The 18,924-nt window shown below is 41.6% G+C and overlaps 1 protein-coding gene across 1 annotated transcript in view; it reads left to right on the top strand.

Annotated features, from left to right (window-relative positions):
- The window catches only part of LOC140728601 (inactive dipeptidyl peptidase 10-like), a 1,645,453-nt gene that overhangs the window by 357,011 nt on the left and 1,269,518 nt on the right, over window positions 1-18,924 (top strand). The window lies entirely within an intron of this gene.

Raw genomic sequence — 18,924 nt, 5'->3', positions numbered from 1 at the left:
TTCAATCTCCTGCCACGTGGTAGGAGATACAGAAAGATCTGAGCCAAGACAGTAAGACTGAGAAACAGCTTCTTCCCAAGGGCTGTAATGCAGCTGAATAATGCCCCACCCTAACTTACCAATGGCCTTTGAATGTTACGGACTAGCAATGTCACTTGTTGCATGCAATTCTGGGTATTTTTCTTTAACTAAGCTGTACCACATACATTGTAAATATCTATTTTACACAGACTAGAGTAGCACCATAACCTTGTTGTCTTGAGCAATGACAATAAAGTTCTATTCTATTCCAGCAATGGTCAAAAAATAAAAGTAAATTTGTAGAGGGTGGAAATGAGAAATAATTCAGAGAATGCTGGAAATAATTGCCAGGTTATGTAGCATCCACAGAAACTAGCAACAGTGGTGGTGGAGAGATTCCTGTCTGAAATAGGCTGGAGACCAAAAGAGAATGAATTACACAGTGAAGGTTTGTTAATCACACATGCTCTGTCCCAGGACAAGCAAGTAGAGAAGCAAGTAGGTGTTTGAGCTTAGAGAAAGAGATAGAAAGATTTAGAAGAAGTGTATTAAGCAATAATGGAATTGTAGAAAAGAGGCACTGCAGAAACAAAATGATGCTAGATACCTGAAATAAATAAATATTTACTGAGATACAATGCGGAATAGGTCCTTCTGTCCCTTCGAACCACGGCATCCAGCAATCCCAGATAAACTTTAACCTAATCACAGGAAAATTTACAATAACCAATTAACCTACTGGTTGGCATTTTTTTGAAGTGTGGGAGGAAACTGGAGCACTCGGAGGAAACCCACACTGTCACGGACAGAATGTAGAAACTCCTTACAAAAACAATAGGAATTGAACCCATGTCACTGGTACTTTAAAGCATTGTGCTAAACAATACACTACTGTACCACTCTAAAAGAGAAATATAGAAAATCAGAAATGGCGCATCAGCTCAGCAAAATCACTAGTCAGTTCTGAAACAGACTGGAAAGGCTTGTCATCTGAAGTTGTTGAAATCAGTGTAAAGTGCTGAAACACAAGGTATTGATTCTCAAGCTTACTTCAGATTTCACTGGAGCAGTGTAAGAAACTAAACACTGAGAAGTCAGACTGGGTTGGGATATAGATTTAAACTGGCAAAAAATCTAGGAGATCAATATCGCCCTTATGGACTGAACTGACATGTTCTGCTTCCTCCATTTTAGAGAGAACATATTGTGAATTCCTCATGCAGTGCACTAACGTGAGAGAAGCAACTTATTTCCTTTACTTGGAAAGACTGTTTTGCTCCCTGGATTGCAGGACAAGAAAAGGTTAACAGGGTAGGGGTACATCCTGCAGTTACGCAGGAAGATGCTGTTAGAAGGGGAATGGATGTGAATGGGGGTGAAAGAGACCATATATTTGCAGGTGGTAAGATTAGGAAGTTACAGATGAATTGGTGATGTTGTTGGTAGAAAATAGGATAGCTGGAAGATACAAATCCATTTGTAAAGTAGGCAGAGCCATGGCAGGTGGAACTTCATCCTAACAAGTGGAAGGCAACCTATTAGCTCTCCACTCAGGCTTGGACCCCCTGAACAATAGTAATATATATGTCAGGCTTCCGTTTATTGATTACAGCTCAGCATTCAACACTATCATATCCTCAGTACTAGTCAAGAATCTCCAAAACCTGGACCTCTACGTCCAGAGGCAACTGAATCCTTGACTTCATTGGGAGATCACAATTACTTTGTTTTTGAAATAATGTCTCAATGACAACTAGTGCCTCAAGGATGCATGCTTGGACTACCGCCCTATTCTTGACAGCATGGCTAATACCTACTCAAAGATAACCTATAAACTTGCAGGCGACACTACTATTGTCAGCAGAATTTTAGCATTTCAGATGGTGATGAGGAGGTGTATAGGAGTGAGATGTATCAGCTTGTTGAGTGGTGGCACAACTGTGGTGAACTACATATACCTGTCTGGACATGCCCCCCTGCTGACTGCTCCTGTGGCTCCTCCCACAGACCCCCATATAAAGGCGATTGAGGCCTGAGCCCTGCCCTCAGTCTCCAGGATGTAGTATGGTGGTCAATTGCTGCTTGTTCTTTCTTCTAGTCAATAAAAGCCGATATCTCGCCTCACGTCTCAGAGAGTTATTGATGGTGCATCAACAACAACTACAATGCACTCAACATGAGTAAGACCAAGGAACTGAATTGTGGACTTCAGCAAGGGGAAGTTGAGGGAGCACTCATCTATTCTCATTGATGGATCAGCAGTTGAAAGGGACAGTAGTTTCAAGTTCCTCGGTGTCAACATCTCTAAAGATCTATCTTAGGCACAGCATATTGATGCAATTACACAGAAGGCATGCCAGCAGCTATAGTTCCATAGGAGGTTGAGGACATTTGGTGTGTCACCAAAAAATTTAGCAATTTTATCCATGGAGAGAATTCTAACTGGTTGCATTACCATCTATTATGGAACACCCACTGCACAGGATCAGAAAAAGCAGCAGAACGTTGCAAACACAGCCAGCTCCATCACAGTGGTTAGAGCAATGCTATTACAGCCTGGGGCGCTCTGGAGTTCAGAGTTCAATTCCAATGCCATCTGTAAGGATTCTGCACACCCTCCATGTGGCACCCAAGAGTTTTCTCTGGGTGCTCCAGCTTCCTCCCATAGTCCAAAGATGTACCTGTTAGTCACTATAAATTGTCCTGTGATAAGGCTGGGGTTAAATTACGAGTTGTTGGGTGGTGCAGCTCAAAGGGCCAGAAGGGCCTGTTCTGCATTGTATCCCAATAAATAAATAATGGACGTTAGCCTCCCAAGCTTCCAGGCCATCTTCAAAAGGTGATGCCATCACTCAGGATGTGCCCTCTTCTCATTGCTACCATCAGGGAGAAAGTACAGGAACCTGAAGGTGCACACCCAATGTTTTAGGAACAGCTTTCTCCCCTCCATCATCAGATTTATGAATGGAAACCAAACCCATGTACACTATCACACTACTTTTCCTTCTCTTTTTTGCACTACTTATTTAAAAAAATATATAATATATTTAAATAATATAAATATATATAAGTTATAGAGTATATGTTACTATACTCTATTCTGTACTGCTGCTGCAAAACAACAAATGTTATGGCATAACTGTGCCAATGATATTAAATCTGATTCGGATTCACTTTTGAAGAATAATTAATATGGTTGAACTACTGGTAAGATGATGATGCATTTGCAGATAGCATCCTCTCGGGGGGCCAACTGAAGGTTCTTTTACTTTTCCTTATTAAATGAGTTTTTATACATAGTAAGTATTCCTCTTTCCAGTAACTACCTGTACAGCAGGTCCACCACATCTGTGAGCTGATGATTGTTCAAAGCAGACAGCCGTAAGAGCTGGCCATGATTCTAGGAAGGCAAGTCAGGCCGTCTAGCATGGAGATTTAAGCCCAGCTTCCTTTGTTTGGTGGTAGTACAGGTGGCGAGTCAGCAGTGCCACCTCGGTTTTACCAAGGTCTAGGCCTCAGTCGCCAGGCTTGTGTTGTAATGTAGCATGGTGTCCGAACTTGGGTGGGACGGCCTCTTCCATTGGTACTGCCCTCCAGTGATGGATCGGTAGAAATACAGGCTGGATTGCTGGGATCCATCAATTTCGGGAATTGTCGCTCAGGAACTTTGTCTAAAAATTTGTTTTCTTACATGACTGTTCTTTTTATTTCTTTTCTCATTATTTTGAATGTGCTTGTACATTTTTGCACCTTGCTGCCAGAGGAATGGTGTCTCCTTTGGCTGTATCCATGTATGGTTTGAAAGACAACTAAATTTGATTTGATAAGATTTATTCTATGAAAATGAACTCTGACATATTGAGGAACAGAGGGGATGATGGAATACAAGTTCAAGCATCCCTGAAGTTGCCATGAGACCTTGATAAGGTGGTGAGGAGAGCATAAGTTCTCATTAAGTGGGGAGACAGAATATGAAAGCAGGGAGGCCTTGTTATATCCTTATAACATTCCACACCTGTAGCATTGTGCACAGTTTTGGTGGCCATCTAATAGGAAGGATGAAAAAGGGTGTAGAAGATCAGGATATTGCCTGAGATGGAGCATTTTAAACACAGGGAGAAACTGGAAAATGTAAGTTTATTTTTCATGGAGTGGAGGAAGATCTGAAACTGACATACAAAATTATGGGACACAGGAGAGGAAACCTCTCCCTGTAACAGAGTTACTTATTCTGCCTTCTTCACCCTTCCTCTTCAGCACTGAAGAAGTGTCTCGGCCCAAAACATTGACCTGCTGAGTTCCTCCAGCATTTTGTTTTGTGCTGCTTTGCCAAAAATAAAAGGATCTAAGTTTGGGGAAACTATGTTGAATGGCTTCAGTCTAATGGGAGTAGAGAGGATATTTCCTATGGCCGGAGAGTCTTGGAACAGAGGGCACACCCTCAGAATATAGAGGGGCAAAACATTTAGAACTTAGATGGGTAAGAATTTTTTTTAGCCAAAGAGTGGTGAACCTATGGGATTTGTTGCCACGGGTGGCTGTGGAGGCCAAATCATTGAGTATATTTAAGGTGGAGGTTGGCAGGTTCTTGATTAGTCAGGAAGGAAGGGATCTGGGGAAAAGGCAGGAGATTGGGGCCATGATGGAAAGTGAAAAAAGAAGCCATGAGGTAGCTTTGGCTGTCAAAGTGAAGGATAATCCAAAGAGCTTCTACAGGTATATTAAGAACAAAAGGATATTAAGGAATAAAATTGGTCCTCTTGAAGATCAGAGTGGTTGGCTATGTATGGAACCAAAAGAAATGGAGGACATCTTAAATAGTTTTTTTGTGTCTGTATTTACTATGGAAACTGGCATGAAGTCAATGGAAATAAGGCAAACAAGTAGTGAGGTCATGGAACCTATACTGATTGAAGAGGAGAAGGTGCTTGCTATTTAGAGGCAAATTAAAGTAGATAAATCCCCAGGACTTGACAGGGTATTCCCTCTGACCTTGAAGGAGACTAGTGTTGAAATTGGAGGGGCCCTGGCAGATATATTTAAAATGTCGGTATCTATGTGTGAGGTGCCAGAGGATTGGAGGATAGCTCATGTTGTTCCGTTGTTTAAAAAAGGCTCCAGAAGTAATCCAGGAAATTATAGGCTGGTAAGTTTGACGTTGGAAGTAGGTAAATTATTGGAAGGAGTACTAAAAGATAGGATCTACAAGTATTTGGATAGACAGGAACTGATTAGGGAGAATCAACACAGCTTTGTGCGTGGTAGGTCATGTTTAACAAATCTGTCAGAGTTTTTCGAGGAGGTTACAAGGAAAGTGAATGAAGGGAAGGCAGTGGATGTTGTCTAGATGGACCTCAGTAAGGCCTTTGACAAGGTCCCACATGGGAGGTTATTTAGGAAGATTCCGTTGCTAGGTATACATGGTGATTGGATATATGATATACATGGTAAATTGGATTAGACATCTGCTCAATGGGAGAAGTCAGAGAGTGGTAGTGGAGGATTGCTCCTCTGAGTGGAGGCCTGTGACTAGTGGTGTGGGATCAGGTGCTGGGTCTATTGTTATTTGTCATCTATATCAATAATCTGGATGATAATGTGGTAAATTGGATCAGCAAATTTGCTGATGATACAAAGATTGGATGTGTAGTGGACAGTGAGGTAGGTTTTCAAAGCTTGCAGAGGGATTTGGATCAGCTGGAAAAATGGGCTGAAAATGGCATTTAATTGGCATAAATTGGCATAAATGGCGATGGAGTTTAATACAGACAAGTGTGAGGTATTGCACTTTGGAAGGAAAAACCAAGGTAGAACATACAAGGTAAATGGTAGGACACTGAGGAGTGCAGTAAAACAGAGGGATCTGGGAATACACATAGATAATTCCCTAAAAGTGGCATCACAGGTAGATAGGGTCGTAATGAAAACTTTTGGTACATTGGCCTTTATAAATCAAAGTATTGAGTATAAGAGTTGGAATGTTATGGTGAGGTTGTATAAGATATTGGTGAGGCTAAATTTGGAGTATTGTGAGCAGTTTTGGTTACTTAATTACAGGAAGGATATTAATAAGGTTGAAAGAGTGCAGAGAAGGTTAACAGGATGTTGCCGGGACTTGAGAAACTGAGTTACAGAGAAAGGTTGAATAGGTTAGGACTTTATTCCCTGGAGCGTAGAAGAATGAGGGGAGATTTGATAGAGGTATATAAAATGATGATAGGTATAGATACAGTGAATGCAAGCAGGCTTTTTCCACTGAGGTTAGGGGAGGGGAAAAAAACAGGACATGGGTTAAGGGGGAAAGGGGAAAAGTTTAAAGGGAACATTGGGAGGGACCTTCTTCACACAGAAAGTGGTGGGAGTGTGGAATGAGCCGCCAGATGAAGTGGTAAATGCGGGCTCACTTTTTACATTTAAGAAAAACTTGGACAGGTACATGGATGAGAGGGGTATGGAAGGATATGGTCCAGGAGCAGGTCAGTGGGACTAGGCAGAAAAATGATTCGGCACAGCCAAGAAGGGCCAAAAGGCCTGTTTCTGTGCTGTAATCATCTATGGTTCTATGTTTTATGAATCAGCCATGATAAAATAATGGCACAGACCCGATGGGCCGAAGGGCCCAATTCTGCTCCCATTTCTTATGGATTGTGTTCCACTGTGATTGTCAGCAGAATAAGATCACTGGGTTAGAAACTATAATGAGTGTACGCATAAGCAATTATTCATTTCCTTTTGAGTAAGGAACTTACTATTATGTTAGCTAGGTTCTCATTGAAGTCATATCATTGTGATGATGGCAAGGCAGGAAAATTGAAGCAAGAGAGTTCTTTTACACTGGAACTAATGATTCTTTTAGGATCAAATCTCTCAGCATTTAAATCATTACTTCTGCAGCTCTTGTTCCATCAGCATGCTCCACAAAGCAGGTAATCAGTCTGTTTCATCTGTGAAAAATCTCACTCCTTTTACAGCCTGTGCCTTCTGGGAAGTAGCCATCACCTGCTCCTGAAGTGTTAGCGAGCGACATGTGGAATGACATTCGTCCTCAGAGAGCCACATTTATCTGCTGCTTTTTGTCTCCTGGTAGATCCAATTTTTGTCTGAAATAGTTTGACTAATTTATAGCCAGAAATAATCTAAGGATTTGGAGATTTATATGTCACAGCTTCCAGATAATAATTAAATTGGAAAAGCCTCAATATATAGGTCCTGTGACTGATTCCATTTACTCAGTTTATTTATAGACATTAAATATATGAAGTAATAGAGCCAAGCATCAGCATTAATAAAAATAGACATGAAACTGACAACATTAAGTTTTAGATGAAGCACCATGCACAAAATATTGCAGGAACTCTGCAGCCCAGGCAGCATTTATGGAAAAAATGTACAGTTGATATTTTGGGCTGAGACCCTTCATCAGTTTTAGATTGCATGGCCATTTTAATAATATGCGTACTGTAAATCAGGTTTAAGTATATAATTCACAGTTACCGTCACAACTCGGGAATAAACATGTATTGCTAGATTTGTTAGGTATTGATATTAGAGTAAGAGATTTAGAAAAGTGCAATATCAAATTTGCAAGCTTGCCATCCTTGCTTCAGCATGCAATCCAAACACTGCCAAGTTCACTTCAAAGAAAACCCCGGGGGTGGGGGGTGGTGGGTGTATGATAGTCATGATTCTGAGTGGATGTAATCAATGAGGCATCTCATGCTCTAGTGAGTACCACAGCGTGCATCAGCATATATTGGTTTATCCCCAGTGGTTGTAGCAAATTGGTACAATCTGCAGTTTCCACAGTGAAGGAGCAGATGTGATTGTGCACCATCATGAAGCTCACATGCAAAAACTTTGAGCTATGTTGAAAAATTGACATCCAATGCTCAATGCTTTCATCCATTAATCTAACAAGTGGTTTCAGATCCACTAAAATATTTCAAGTGACTTTTAGTTATTTCCAGCATCCTATTCTTTTTACAATTGTTCATGGAATATGGGAAGAACTGACAAAGCCAGCATTTATTTTGTAGGGAAGGAAGGTGGTGGGAAATTCCTTACTGAGCCTTTGTGGTGAACTTGGCATGATTAAGTACAGAATCATACAGCATGGAAATATTTTGCCAAATCAGAATTGTGTCCAACTAGGCGAGGAACCAACAGCATCTGGTTGTGGAATGTGCTATTGAAAAACATGAACATCTGCAATGTATTTTCTAGATGTGTGAGAAAGCCATTGTGCATTGATGGTTGAAAGACCGTACATTATTCAAGATGGATGAGTGACCTGATTTGTCACTGGATAGTGTTGAGTTTCTTGGGCGTATTTGGAACTGAAATCATCCCCAAGTTGAATGTGTTCCATCATACTCTTTGCTTGTTTATAAATATTTGAAAAACTTCAGAGAATCAATGAGCAATTTGTTTGCTGTCCATTACTCTGCTCCTAATCCCCACTTGTGGCCATTTTAACTCCTCTGTGACCTTCTTATTAAAACCTGTTGAATATTAAAAGGCCTGGAAAGGGTGTACAAGGAGAGTGTGTTTCCTATAGTGGAGGAGTCTAGGACCAGAGTGCACAAACTTAGAAAAGAAGGACACATTTTTTGAAACAGATATGAGGAGGGACTTCTTTATCCACAGACGGTAAAGCTGTGGGATTTGTTGCCACAGATACCTGTAGAGGCCAAGTTATTGAGTACATTTAAAGCAGGGGTTGATATGTTCTTGGTTAGTCAAGACGTCAAGGACTACGGGGAGAAGACAGGAGAAAGGGGTTGGGAAGGAAAATAAGTCAGCCATATTGTGATTTCGGAGCAGACTTCATGGACCAAATAGCTTAATTCTGTTCCTATGTCCATGACTATCCAACAGTTAGTAGGTTCATGGCAGGAAGAGTTTTTCTTCCTTCTACTGTCTGCATGAGACGATGGGCTGTTGGGACTTTGAGACTTTCTTTTACCATGCCCATGGTCTGCTCTTTATCAGATTATGGTATTGCTTTGCACTGTTGGAACTATATGTTAAATTATGTGGTTTTTGTCAGTTAGTCTTTTATCAATTATGGTATTGTCTGCACTGTTGCAACTAAATGTTAACTATAACTATGTGGTTTTGTATAGGTTTTTGGTTTGTTGGCTGGTAGAGTTGGTCTCTTGACTTGGTGTGTCTGGGTAGTCTTGTTTTGTCTGATGGGTTTGGAGTTCCTTTCTGGGGAACGTGCTAAGATGGTAGCACGATATTGATATGCAGCAGCCTCTCTGGACGGTGGATTGGGGATTACCAAACGTTATGTGGTTTTTCTTGTGTGGTCTGTTTTGTCGTGTGCTTTTTTTTGTGATATCATTCTGGAGAACGTTGTCTTATTTTTTAACTGCATTGTATTTGTGGTTTCTAAATGACAATAAACTGAATCTGAATCTGAAAAAGAAAAAGAAAAAGGGCCCATTACAGCTAACCCAGTCCAAACATGCACATAAGTTGAAACTAATCTTGAAGTTGTCTTTAACTCATGTGTTGGACCCACGGTCTGAAAGAACACAACACCTTCTGAAATTCGCTTGAAATTCATCTTGAACAAATAGGCTCCCTACAAGAGTATTAGTCCTTCCTTCTTTCGGCATTCATTTGCACAAAGCACCTTGTGCAACATTTGCAATTTTTCAGTCCCCCAGGACCATGCCAGGATCAACTGATTCTTGAAAGATCATGACCAATGCACCTGCTATCTCTTCAGCAACCTCTCTCAGGATTCTGGGATGTAGTCCATCTGACCCAGGTGACTGATCCACTTCAAGACCTTTGAGTTTGCCTTTGTAATTTCCTTTGTAACAACAATGGCACTCACTCCTGCTCCCTGACACTCACGGACCTCTGGCACACTGCTAGTGTCTTTCATAGTGAAGACTGATGCAAGGTACCCATTAAGTTCATCTGCCATTTCTTTCTCCCCCATTTGTATCTTACCAGCATCATTTTCCAGTGGTCTAATATCAACTCTCACCACCTTTTTGCTCTTTATATAACTGATAAAACTTCTGGTATCTTGCTTTGTATTATTGGCTCATTTGCCCTCATATTTCATCTACTACCTTCTTATAGCTTTTTGGTTGCCTTTTTTTTGAAGTTTATTACATAGTAATAGACGTTGCTTAATGTAGTGAAGAAACAACAACAAGTAGATATTAGCATAGTAGAAATTGGCAAAATTACATCTGGGAGGTGTTTTGATATTTCCTGCAGGAAGCAGAGTGGAATTAAATGTATTTTTTTTATTTACTTAATGTATCTTATACATTGAGTGAGTGAGTGGGCCAGTGAAGAAGTAGAGTTTTGAGGCTTTGATGAGAAGAGGCAGAGGACGAGCTCGCTCCCGGTTAGGCTTTACAATGCCTCATGAGACAGCGGTGTGCCCAGAGTCTGACCCTGTGGGGCAGAAGGGTGGGACGGAGAAGAGGAGAGCTGTTGTCATTGGAGACTCTATAGTCAGGGGAGCAGACAGGAGATTTTGTGGACATGAGAAAGACACCCACATGGTTTGTTGCCTTCCGGGTGCCAGGGTCCGGGATGTCTCTGACCGGGTGCACGGAATTCTGGTACGAGAGGGAAAGCAACCAGAAGTTGTGATACATGTTGGAACCAACGACATAGGCAGGAAGGAAGAGGGATGAGGTCCTGAAGTGTGAGTTTCGGGAACTAGGCGTAAGGCTGAAGAACAGGACCTCGAGGGTGGCGTTCTCAGGATTGCTGCCAGTGCTACATGATAGTGATGGTAAGAATTGGAGGAGATGGCAGTTGAATGCGTGGCTGAGGAGTTGGTGCAGGGGGCAGGGTTTTAGATTTTTGGATCATTGGGATCTCTTCTGGGGAAGGTGGGACCTGTACAGATTGGATGGGTTGCACCTAAACTCAAGGGGGAGCAATATCCTTGCAGGTAGGATTGTTAGCGTGGTTTGGGAGGGTTTAAACTAATTTGCAAGGGGGATGGGACCCAGAGCGATAGAGCAGTGGAAGAAGTGCATGGAGTAAAGCCAGATCTAACATATAGAGAGGCTTTGAGGAAAGTGAAGCAGAATAAAGCTTTCAGTTCATCACCTTTGTTCCTGATGCTTCTTGCATTGAAGTACACACACTTTAGCCCTTCTACCTTACTACCTTTTCACCCTTTATTCTGCTTCTCTTTCCTCAAAGCCTCTCTATATGTTTGGCCAGGTGGATTCAGAATTGGCTTGCCTGCAGAAGGCAGAGGATCGTGGTGGAGGGAGTACATTTGGATTAGAGGGTTGAGACTAGTGGTGTCCCACAAGGATCTGTTCTGGGACCTCTACTTTTTGTGATTTTTATTAACGACCTGGATGTGGGGGTAGAAGGGTGGGTTGGCAAGTTTGCAGATGACACAAATGTTCGTGGTGTTGTGGATAGTGTAGAGGATTGTTGAAGATTGCAGAGAGACGTTGATAGGATACAGAAGTGGGCTGAGAGTGGCAGATGGAGTTCAACCCGGAGAAGTGTGAGGTGGTACACTTTGGAAGGACAAACTCCAAGGCAGAGTACAAAGTAAATGGCAGGATACTTGGTAGTGTGGAGGAGCAGAGGGATCTAGGGGTACATGTCCACAGATCCCTGAAAGTTGCCTCACAGGTAGATAGGGTAGTTAAGAAAGCTTATGGGGTGTTAGCTTTCATAAGTCGAGGGATAGAGTTTAAGCGACGCGATGTAATGATGCAGCTCTATAAAACTCTAGTTAGGCCACACTTGGAGTACTGTGTCCGGTTCTGGTCGCCTCAGTATAGGAAGGATGTGGAAGCATTGGAAAGGGTACAGAGGAGATTTACCAGGATGCTGCCCGGTTTAGAGAGTATGGATTATGATCAGAGATTAAGGGAGCTAGGGCTTTACTCTTTGGACAGAAGGATGAAAGGAGACATGATAGAGGTGTACAAGATATTAAGAGGAATAGATTGAGTGGACAGCCAGTGCCTCTTCCCCAGGGCATCACTGCTCAATATAAGAGGACATGGCTTTAAGGTAAGGGGAGGAAAGTTCAAGAGGGATATTAGAGGAAGGTTTTTCACTCAGAGTGGTTGGTGCATGGTGTACACTGCCTGAGTCAGTGGTGGAGGCAGATAACCTAGTGAAATTTAAGAGACTACTAGGCAGGTATATGGAGGAATTTAAGGTTGGGGGTTACATGGGAGGCAGGGTTTAAGGGTCGGCACAACATTGTGAAACGCCTATTCTAAACGTGCTGTACTATTCTATGTTAAGTCAGTGAGACAAAATGGATATTCATCAGATTGTTTAGTGAGGCATCTGGGGTCAGCGTCAACCATAAACGTTGCATCTCAGCTATCTATGTGATGTGCATGCCAGGGCAGTTCAATATGGAGAGCAAGCTTTTGGCCATGCAGCAAGCTCCCCCTCTCCATGCATCTGATGAGCCCAAAGGAACGGCATAGGCCGATACAGTTTGGCACCCGCAGCATCACAGGAGTTGCCAGTCCGCATTGAAGTCAATGTAGGGACTCCAGCTCTGGGTTTTTCCCCTTGGGGTTTATTCCCATGAGCAGGTATAGCTGCAAGGCAGTGGAGGTTTGAGATCAGAGTTTTCCTTGTCCTAGATGAGATGCCAACCACGCCTGATTGGCCCAGTCTGCCCAAAGTGACTGGTTTTAGGGCAACAGTAACCTGCCTTTGCTCCTTCTTGTGTCAGTAGAAATGGTTGCACTGGGCTTAGGAGCTAAGCCACACATGAAGGCTGCACTGGATTTGGTTATCAGAGGCTCTATGAGGCACACATCAATGGGAGCATTTAACAGGTAGTGGGCGCTTGTCCCTATTATCACCCCCCCAGCTATGACAACCTTAAGGAACCAGATTGTTCAGTAAAATCTAGAGAACATAACGTTCTGGTGCAAATTCTAAAACAAATTCACAACCACAGTGAGAACACAGAAAGAGTTATTAATGGCTAGGGTAAGTAGCCACTGACTTGTCAATAAAGAACATGGGTTTTCATATTGCAGAAGAGTAGAGATGTATGTAAGGTACCTATTCTTTTTCAGACTCTGATGAAAGATTGGTCTTCTTGTTATGAGGGATAATGACTTGATAGATTACAGTGGATGGAAGCTGCACAAATCCATGAAACCAAACCAATGACTGAACGGGCTTTCTCATTTTTCAGTACCTTCTCTTCTGATGTGCAGCTTTATTAAAAGATATAGAAATTAATATTTGAAAAATGATTTCAGTTATTTAATGAGTCTGTGCATGAAAATTATATTAATATGCAAACATTAATTAATATTACTGTCTTAAAATTATGAATGATGTTTAATGAATTGACTCATTTCTTTTGGCTTGGTAATATTTTTAGCTGAATTAAGTTTGTGTTGTGATGACTATTCCCTGACCACATTATTTCTATTCTTTCCAAGTTCATATGCCACGTTGAGGGGGCAGGTAGGGGTTGCTAGAGCACAGATACCTGATCTGAGGTTTGGTGAACTTGTACAGCATTGGTGCCACCGTAACATAGCGGTTAGCACAGCATTATTACAGCTCAGGGTGTTCCAGAGTTCTGAGTTCAATTCTGGCGCTGTTGTGTAAGGAGTCCTGGTATGACCTCTCTGTGGAATGCATGGGTTTTCACCATGTCCATCAGTTTCCTGCCACGGTCCAAAGACATACCAGCTAGGGTCGTTGGCCATTGGAAATAGCCCTGTGAGATGGTTATGGCTAATTGGGTTGCTGGGGCGGTGTACCTTGAAGGGCTGGAAGGGCCTTCTCTGGTGCTGTATCTATCAATCAATCAATAAATGAAGTACAGGATTAATTTATGGTAACCAGTTGCTGAGCTTGGAAGTTTCTTCGGACCATTCAAAGAAACTCCTTACCCCAACTAATCAGGCACAGTATAATTTTGAAGGACAACACGTTGCCCATTTGAGTGTCTCTATAATATCTTATTTGAATGGTTAAATCAGTAACCAACATAACCATTCCCCTGATCAATTAACAGAAATACTGAAAAGCATCATGATCAGGTGGTTCCAATGAGGCAATGCAGCATTGACCTGCGTTTTTATTTTGATGTATCAGGATTAAGGTTGATAGATTTGTGATTAGTCAGCTATGAAGGGATATGGTGTGAAAGCAGGAGATTTGGGGCCAAGAGAGAAAATGGAACAGCCACAATGGTACGGCAGAAGAAATCAATGGTCTAATTATACTCCTATGTTTTATGGTTGTATGGTCTTATAACACTGTCAAAGAAGTTTTGTGGAGCAGCGGTTCCAGAACACTCAGTTAACGGTAGGGGTCCATGGCATTAAAAATCTTCAGAGCCCCTGGTATAGAGGAAGGAGAATGGGTTAAAAATAAGTATTTATTGATAGAAACCACAGAAACCCACATGTTATGGTATTCTATTTATAATGCAGTGGTTTAAATGCAGTGTTTGATCAAGTACATGGATTTGGATACTTTCCTGTAATCTGAAGGGATTAGAACATTTGATAAGGCAGAGACCTTGTAATAATTTAAAAGTAAGGATGGAAACTTCAAGACAAAGGCATCATGTGAGCAAGCATCAATGTAGTTATGTAATGTGCATGGACTCTTGTGTGATGTGCATGGACTCTTGTGTGAGGTGCATGGACTCTTGTGTGATGTGCATGGACTCTTGTGTGAGGTGACAATATTTTGGATGATCTTTATTGGGGATAAAGCAGTGGACAGCCATGTATGAGCTGGAACTGGTACAGTGAATAGAGGTTCAGTGGATGAACTGAGGCAAGGTGATAGAAAGAGGATGTTGGCCACAGTGATGGCAAAGCTATACATCTTGGGAGTAAAATAGCATTTGTTTCTCATAACATATCTGGGAATAAGATAATCTGAAACAAAAAGTAATGGTTGTGTCAAGTGGAAGCTTGTAATCATAGGTTAAAAGAGCAAACTCCATGAAGCAGAATTAGTATTTGATGTTTCAGTCTGCCATCTTGATTGCCATGATAGCTAACAATAAGGGTTCCACCTCCTCAAGAATAGTCACTCTCACCTTCACATCTGTGTCACCAGCTTTCCATCCAAAATAATACTTTCAAATCCTTTGTCCATACTAAATATTGCCCAGATAAAATCTCCTGTTTCTTGCCAAAATCAGTGTGCTATCATCTCCCAGGTCCAAGACTGTTTTTCCCTGAAGCTGTAAATTTGAATCTCCTGATTAAAATTCTCCCCCTGTCATGGTGCCACAGTGACTTTTATCACAAACACAAATTGCTTCCAATGTGATGCTAACAAAAAATAATACATCTCTCTCCTTCCTTGTCAACTTTTCTGTAATCTTCATTTACCACATCATCCTCTTCACTGTGATCCAGCTGTTTAGGATCACGTTCACCCCGTTTTGTTCTCACTTATCCATATGCAGCCAGATAATAGCCAACAGTTGCTCCTTCTCTCATTCTCGTACTGTTGCTTCTGTTATCCCTCTGGACCTGCCCTTGAATCTGTCTTATTTCTCTTCTCCATGCTGTCTCTTGGCAACATTGTCTGTAACCACAATACTAATTTGCAGAGATATTTGAATCATACTCCTCTCCACATTACTCCAACCCATCCTAACTAATTTGTTGTTTCTGAAGTTTAGACTGCTTATTTTTCATTTCTGATAGCTGAGGAGAAATTTCCTCTAAGTATTAGGCAGGCATAAACCATTCTCTTTAATGCTGTTAATAAGTTTTGTTCTTTATCAGCTTGTTCTCCTTGCATCTGTCTAAGACGATGTGAAATATTTTGAGGGGAGAGAGAGGGGGTGGGGGAAAGCCAGCTTCACTGACAATGAGGTGATATTCCGAGAACAGTTAGACCATTGACAGTTCAACAAATCTACAGTACATGCATCTCTCAGCTTCCATGTTTTTCTTTTAATTATTGTTATTTTATTTATTTATGAAGAGACATTGCAGAATAGGCTCTTTTGGCCCTTCAGGCTGTGCTGTCCCACAAACAATTTATGATGACCTGTTAATGAACAGACTGGATTATGGGAGGAAACTGAAGCACCGGGATGAAACCCACGTGGTCATGGGGAGAGCATACAAACTCCTTACAGGCAGTAGCAGAAATTGAACTTTGGTCACTGGTACTATAAAGCATTGTGCTAACCACTACACTACCATGCCACCTGATTGTACAAGCCATAACACTCTCGTCTCTACCATGGAGAAAACAGTCAAAGTTTGTTGAACCTCCCCTTGTAGATCCTTATACAAAGAAATTATGATGGAAATGGATATAATGATAGATTCTGTAAAGCACAGAAGTCACGGGTTAAATAAATGTACACTTCAATATCTGGAAAATATGGAACAAGTCTTTGAGAAAAAGGATTTCTTTCATGAGATGGTAATTTTACACAAGATCTGTGGAGGGAGGTTCAGAGTTCATGCTGCAAAGTTCTTTCATCAGAAGTCTGAAAGGCAGAAACATATATCGTTAACTCAGTTTCTTCCTTTACAGATCGTGCCTGACCTTTAGGAAGTGTCTATCATTTTCTGATTTTACTCTTGACATCTGCTGAAATTTTGTGTTTGAAATTATCGCCTTGCTTAGTCTCAAAGTACATTTTATTCACAGCCAAATTTGCAAGAGTACAAAGATAGATCTGCATTGGCAAAACAAAAAAAACAAGATTCTACATACTGTTACACTCCCAACACTTTTGTGAACGTTCTCCCAACATTTCAGATGAACATCTGGTTGAATGGTGCTGCAACAACAAACTCTCACTCAACATCAGCAAAACTAAAGAGCTCATTAGTGACCACACAAGGAGGAAACTGATGGTCCATAAACCAGTCCTCATTGGGGCGTCAGAGGTAGAGAGGGTCCCCTGCTGTTATATCAGAGGATCCATCCTGGGACTAGCACGTAAGTGCCATTACAAAGAAAGCATGGCAGCACTTTTAATTTCCAGATTCAACATGTCATCTAAGACAAACTTTTACTGATGCCCAGCAGACATTATCCTGATTGGCATCATCGCCTGGTATAGAAATATCAAATCCCAAGAATGGAAACGTCTTCAATAAGTGGTGAATGAGAGCAGTTCATCACAGGAGCTACACTCTTCACTATTGAGCACGTTTACAAGGAGCACTGGCACAAGAAAGCAGAATCCACCATACAAGCCAAAGAGTAGCTCTCCTCTCACCACTGCCGTTGGGAAGGAGGTACGGGATTGCACCACTGCCCTTGGGAAGGAGGTACAGGAAGGAGCCTTAGGTCCCACACCACCAGGTTCAGGAACAGTTATTACCTTCCAACCATCAGGCTCACAAACTAGCATGGATAAATTCAGTCACCTGAACCCTGAACTGATTCCACAGCCAATGGACTCCCTTTCAAGGTCCCCATGACTCAGTATATTTTATTATACTTCTTTGTACATTTTGTCATGTTTTACACATTGTTTGCATCTTTGTGTGTAGTTTTCCATTGACTCTATTGTATTTCTTTGTCTTGCAAGCAATCACAGTAGAACAATGAATCTCTAGATGGTATACAGTGTCATAAACATAATAAATTTACTTTTAACTTTGAATATGGATTCAATAGTCGGATGAAGAACTCTCTAGCGGTTAGATACCACCATTAGTATAATCCATGAACAGAAACAAGATATTTTTATTAGTCATAAAGAAAAGAAAGCTGTATATGTGCCTAAGACTTTTGGACAATACTGTAGGACACAGAAAAAACACATAAAAGAGGTAGCACCATTATGGAAATGAAACTCCTTCCATTTTGAACATTTTGCTATGATGTTCACCAGACTGCCTCCCGTGTGAAAAATACATTTCCTCATGGGTAACAAAACAGATCAATAGGTCCATTCTGCATCAAAGAAATGTATGCAATATGCATACATCCTGATAATTTTGTTCTTCATAGACCAAAAACATAGTATATCAAAGAATGAGTGAGGTTTAAAATGTTAGAATCCAAAAGCCACCTTCTCCTCCCTCCCTTGCACAAACAGCAGCAAAGGAATGACTGTTCCCCCCCACACCCACTTCTGTAAAAAAGCATCAGCACCATCCAACCAACAAGTATGCAATAGTAAAGCCCTCAATAAAGACCATGATCTGCAGTACAACAAAAGCTGATTGTTCAGCTGACAATTTGATCTCTCTTCCCCCCCCCCCCCCCCGTCCCCCCCTTTGTTTGCAGCTCTGTTCGCACAGCTAACTGATGAACCAGGGACTGAACGTTAGTGAGGAACAGCAGCCGATTAGCACGCCGTCTCAACCTCACCAGGACACAGGCCCTTCTCCCTCTGAGGTAGTGACAGTGTAAAAAAACAGCCTCCCACGCATCATGTAAGCAGAGGTTCCCAGTATCGACAAAGCAATACATTGTGGGTAAATTAAATCTTCCTCATGTTCAGAACAGTCAGTCGATCATATCTGATGTGACGTCAGCTTCTTGAACAAGAAATGCGAAAGAAACTGCAGAAGTTATAGTGTACTGTTAACGTTGGTATGGAGCTCGCTACACGGGCCCTGTACATGGCGCCATCTTGGGGATCTTAACTCACTGATTTACGAGGTTAAGTCTGTTGTGCTGCTTTTTTACCCTGAGTTCTCTGACTGGAGAACTAGCAACAAACTCTCCCCACCACAAGAGAGAGCACATGATTTGTTGAGTACAGAGCCTCCGACAGCCAATCCGCTGTACCTCAAGTTCCATTCCGTCCTGCAACGTTTCAGTCAGTGGCACCAGCTTAGAATTAAACCATTCATAGGGCCGCAAAACCTTGAAACCCCAAAGGTGTACTCGTCCTCTAGGCTGCATCCATGGGATTTTGAAATGCCGCCAGTTATGAAA

This window comes from Hemitrygon akajei, chromosome 5, assembly GCF_048418815.1.
Source record: "Hemitrygon akajei chromosome 5, sHemAka1.3, whole genome shotgun sequence".
In the NCBI taxonomy this organism is placed as follows: Eukaryota; Metazoa; Chordata; class Chondrichthyes; order Myliobatiformes; family Dasyatidae; genus Hemitrygon; species Hemitrygon akajei.
Note: the sequence above shows the minus strand (reverse complement) of the source record. Positions and strands in the feature narration are given on the sequence as shown.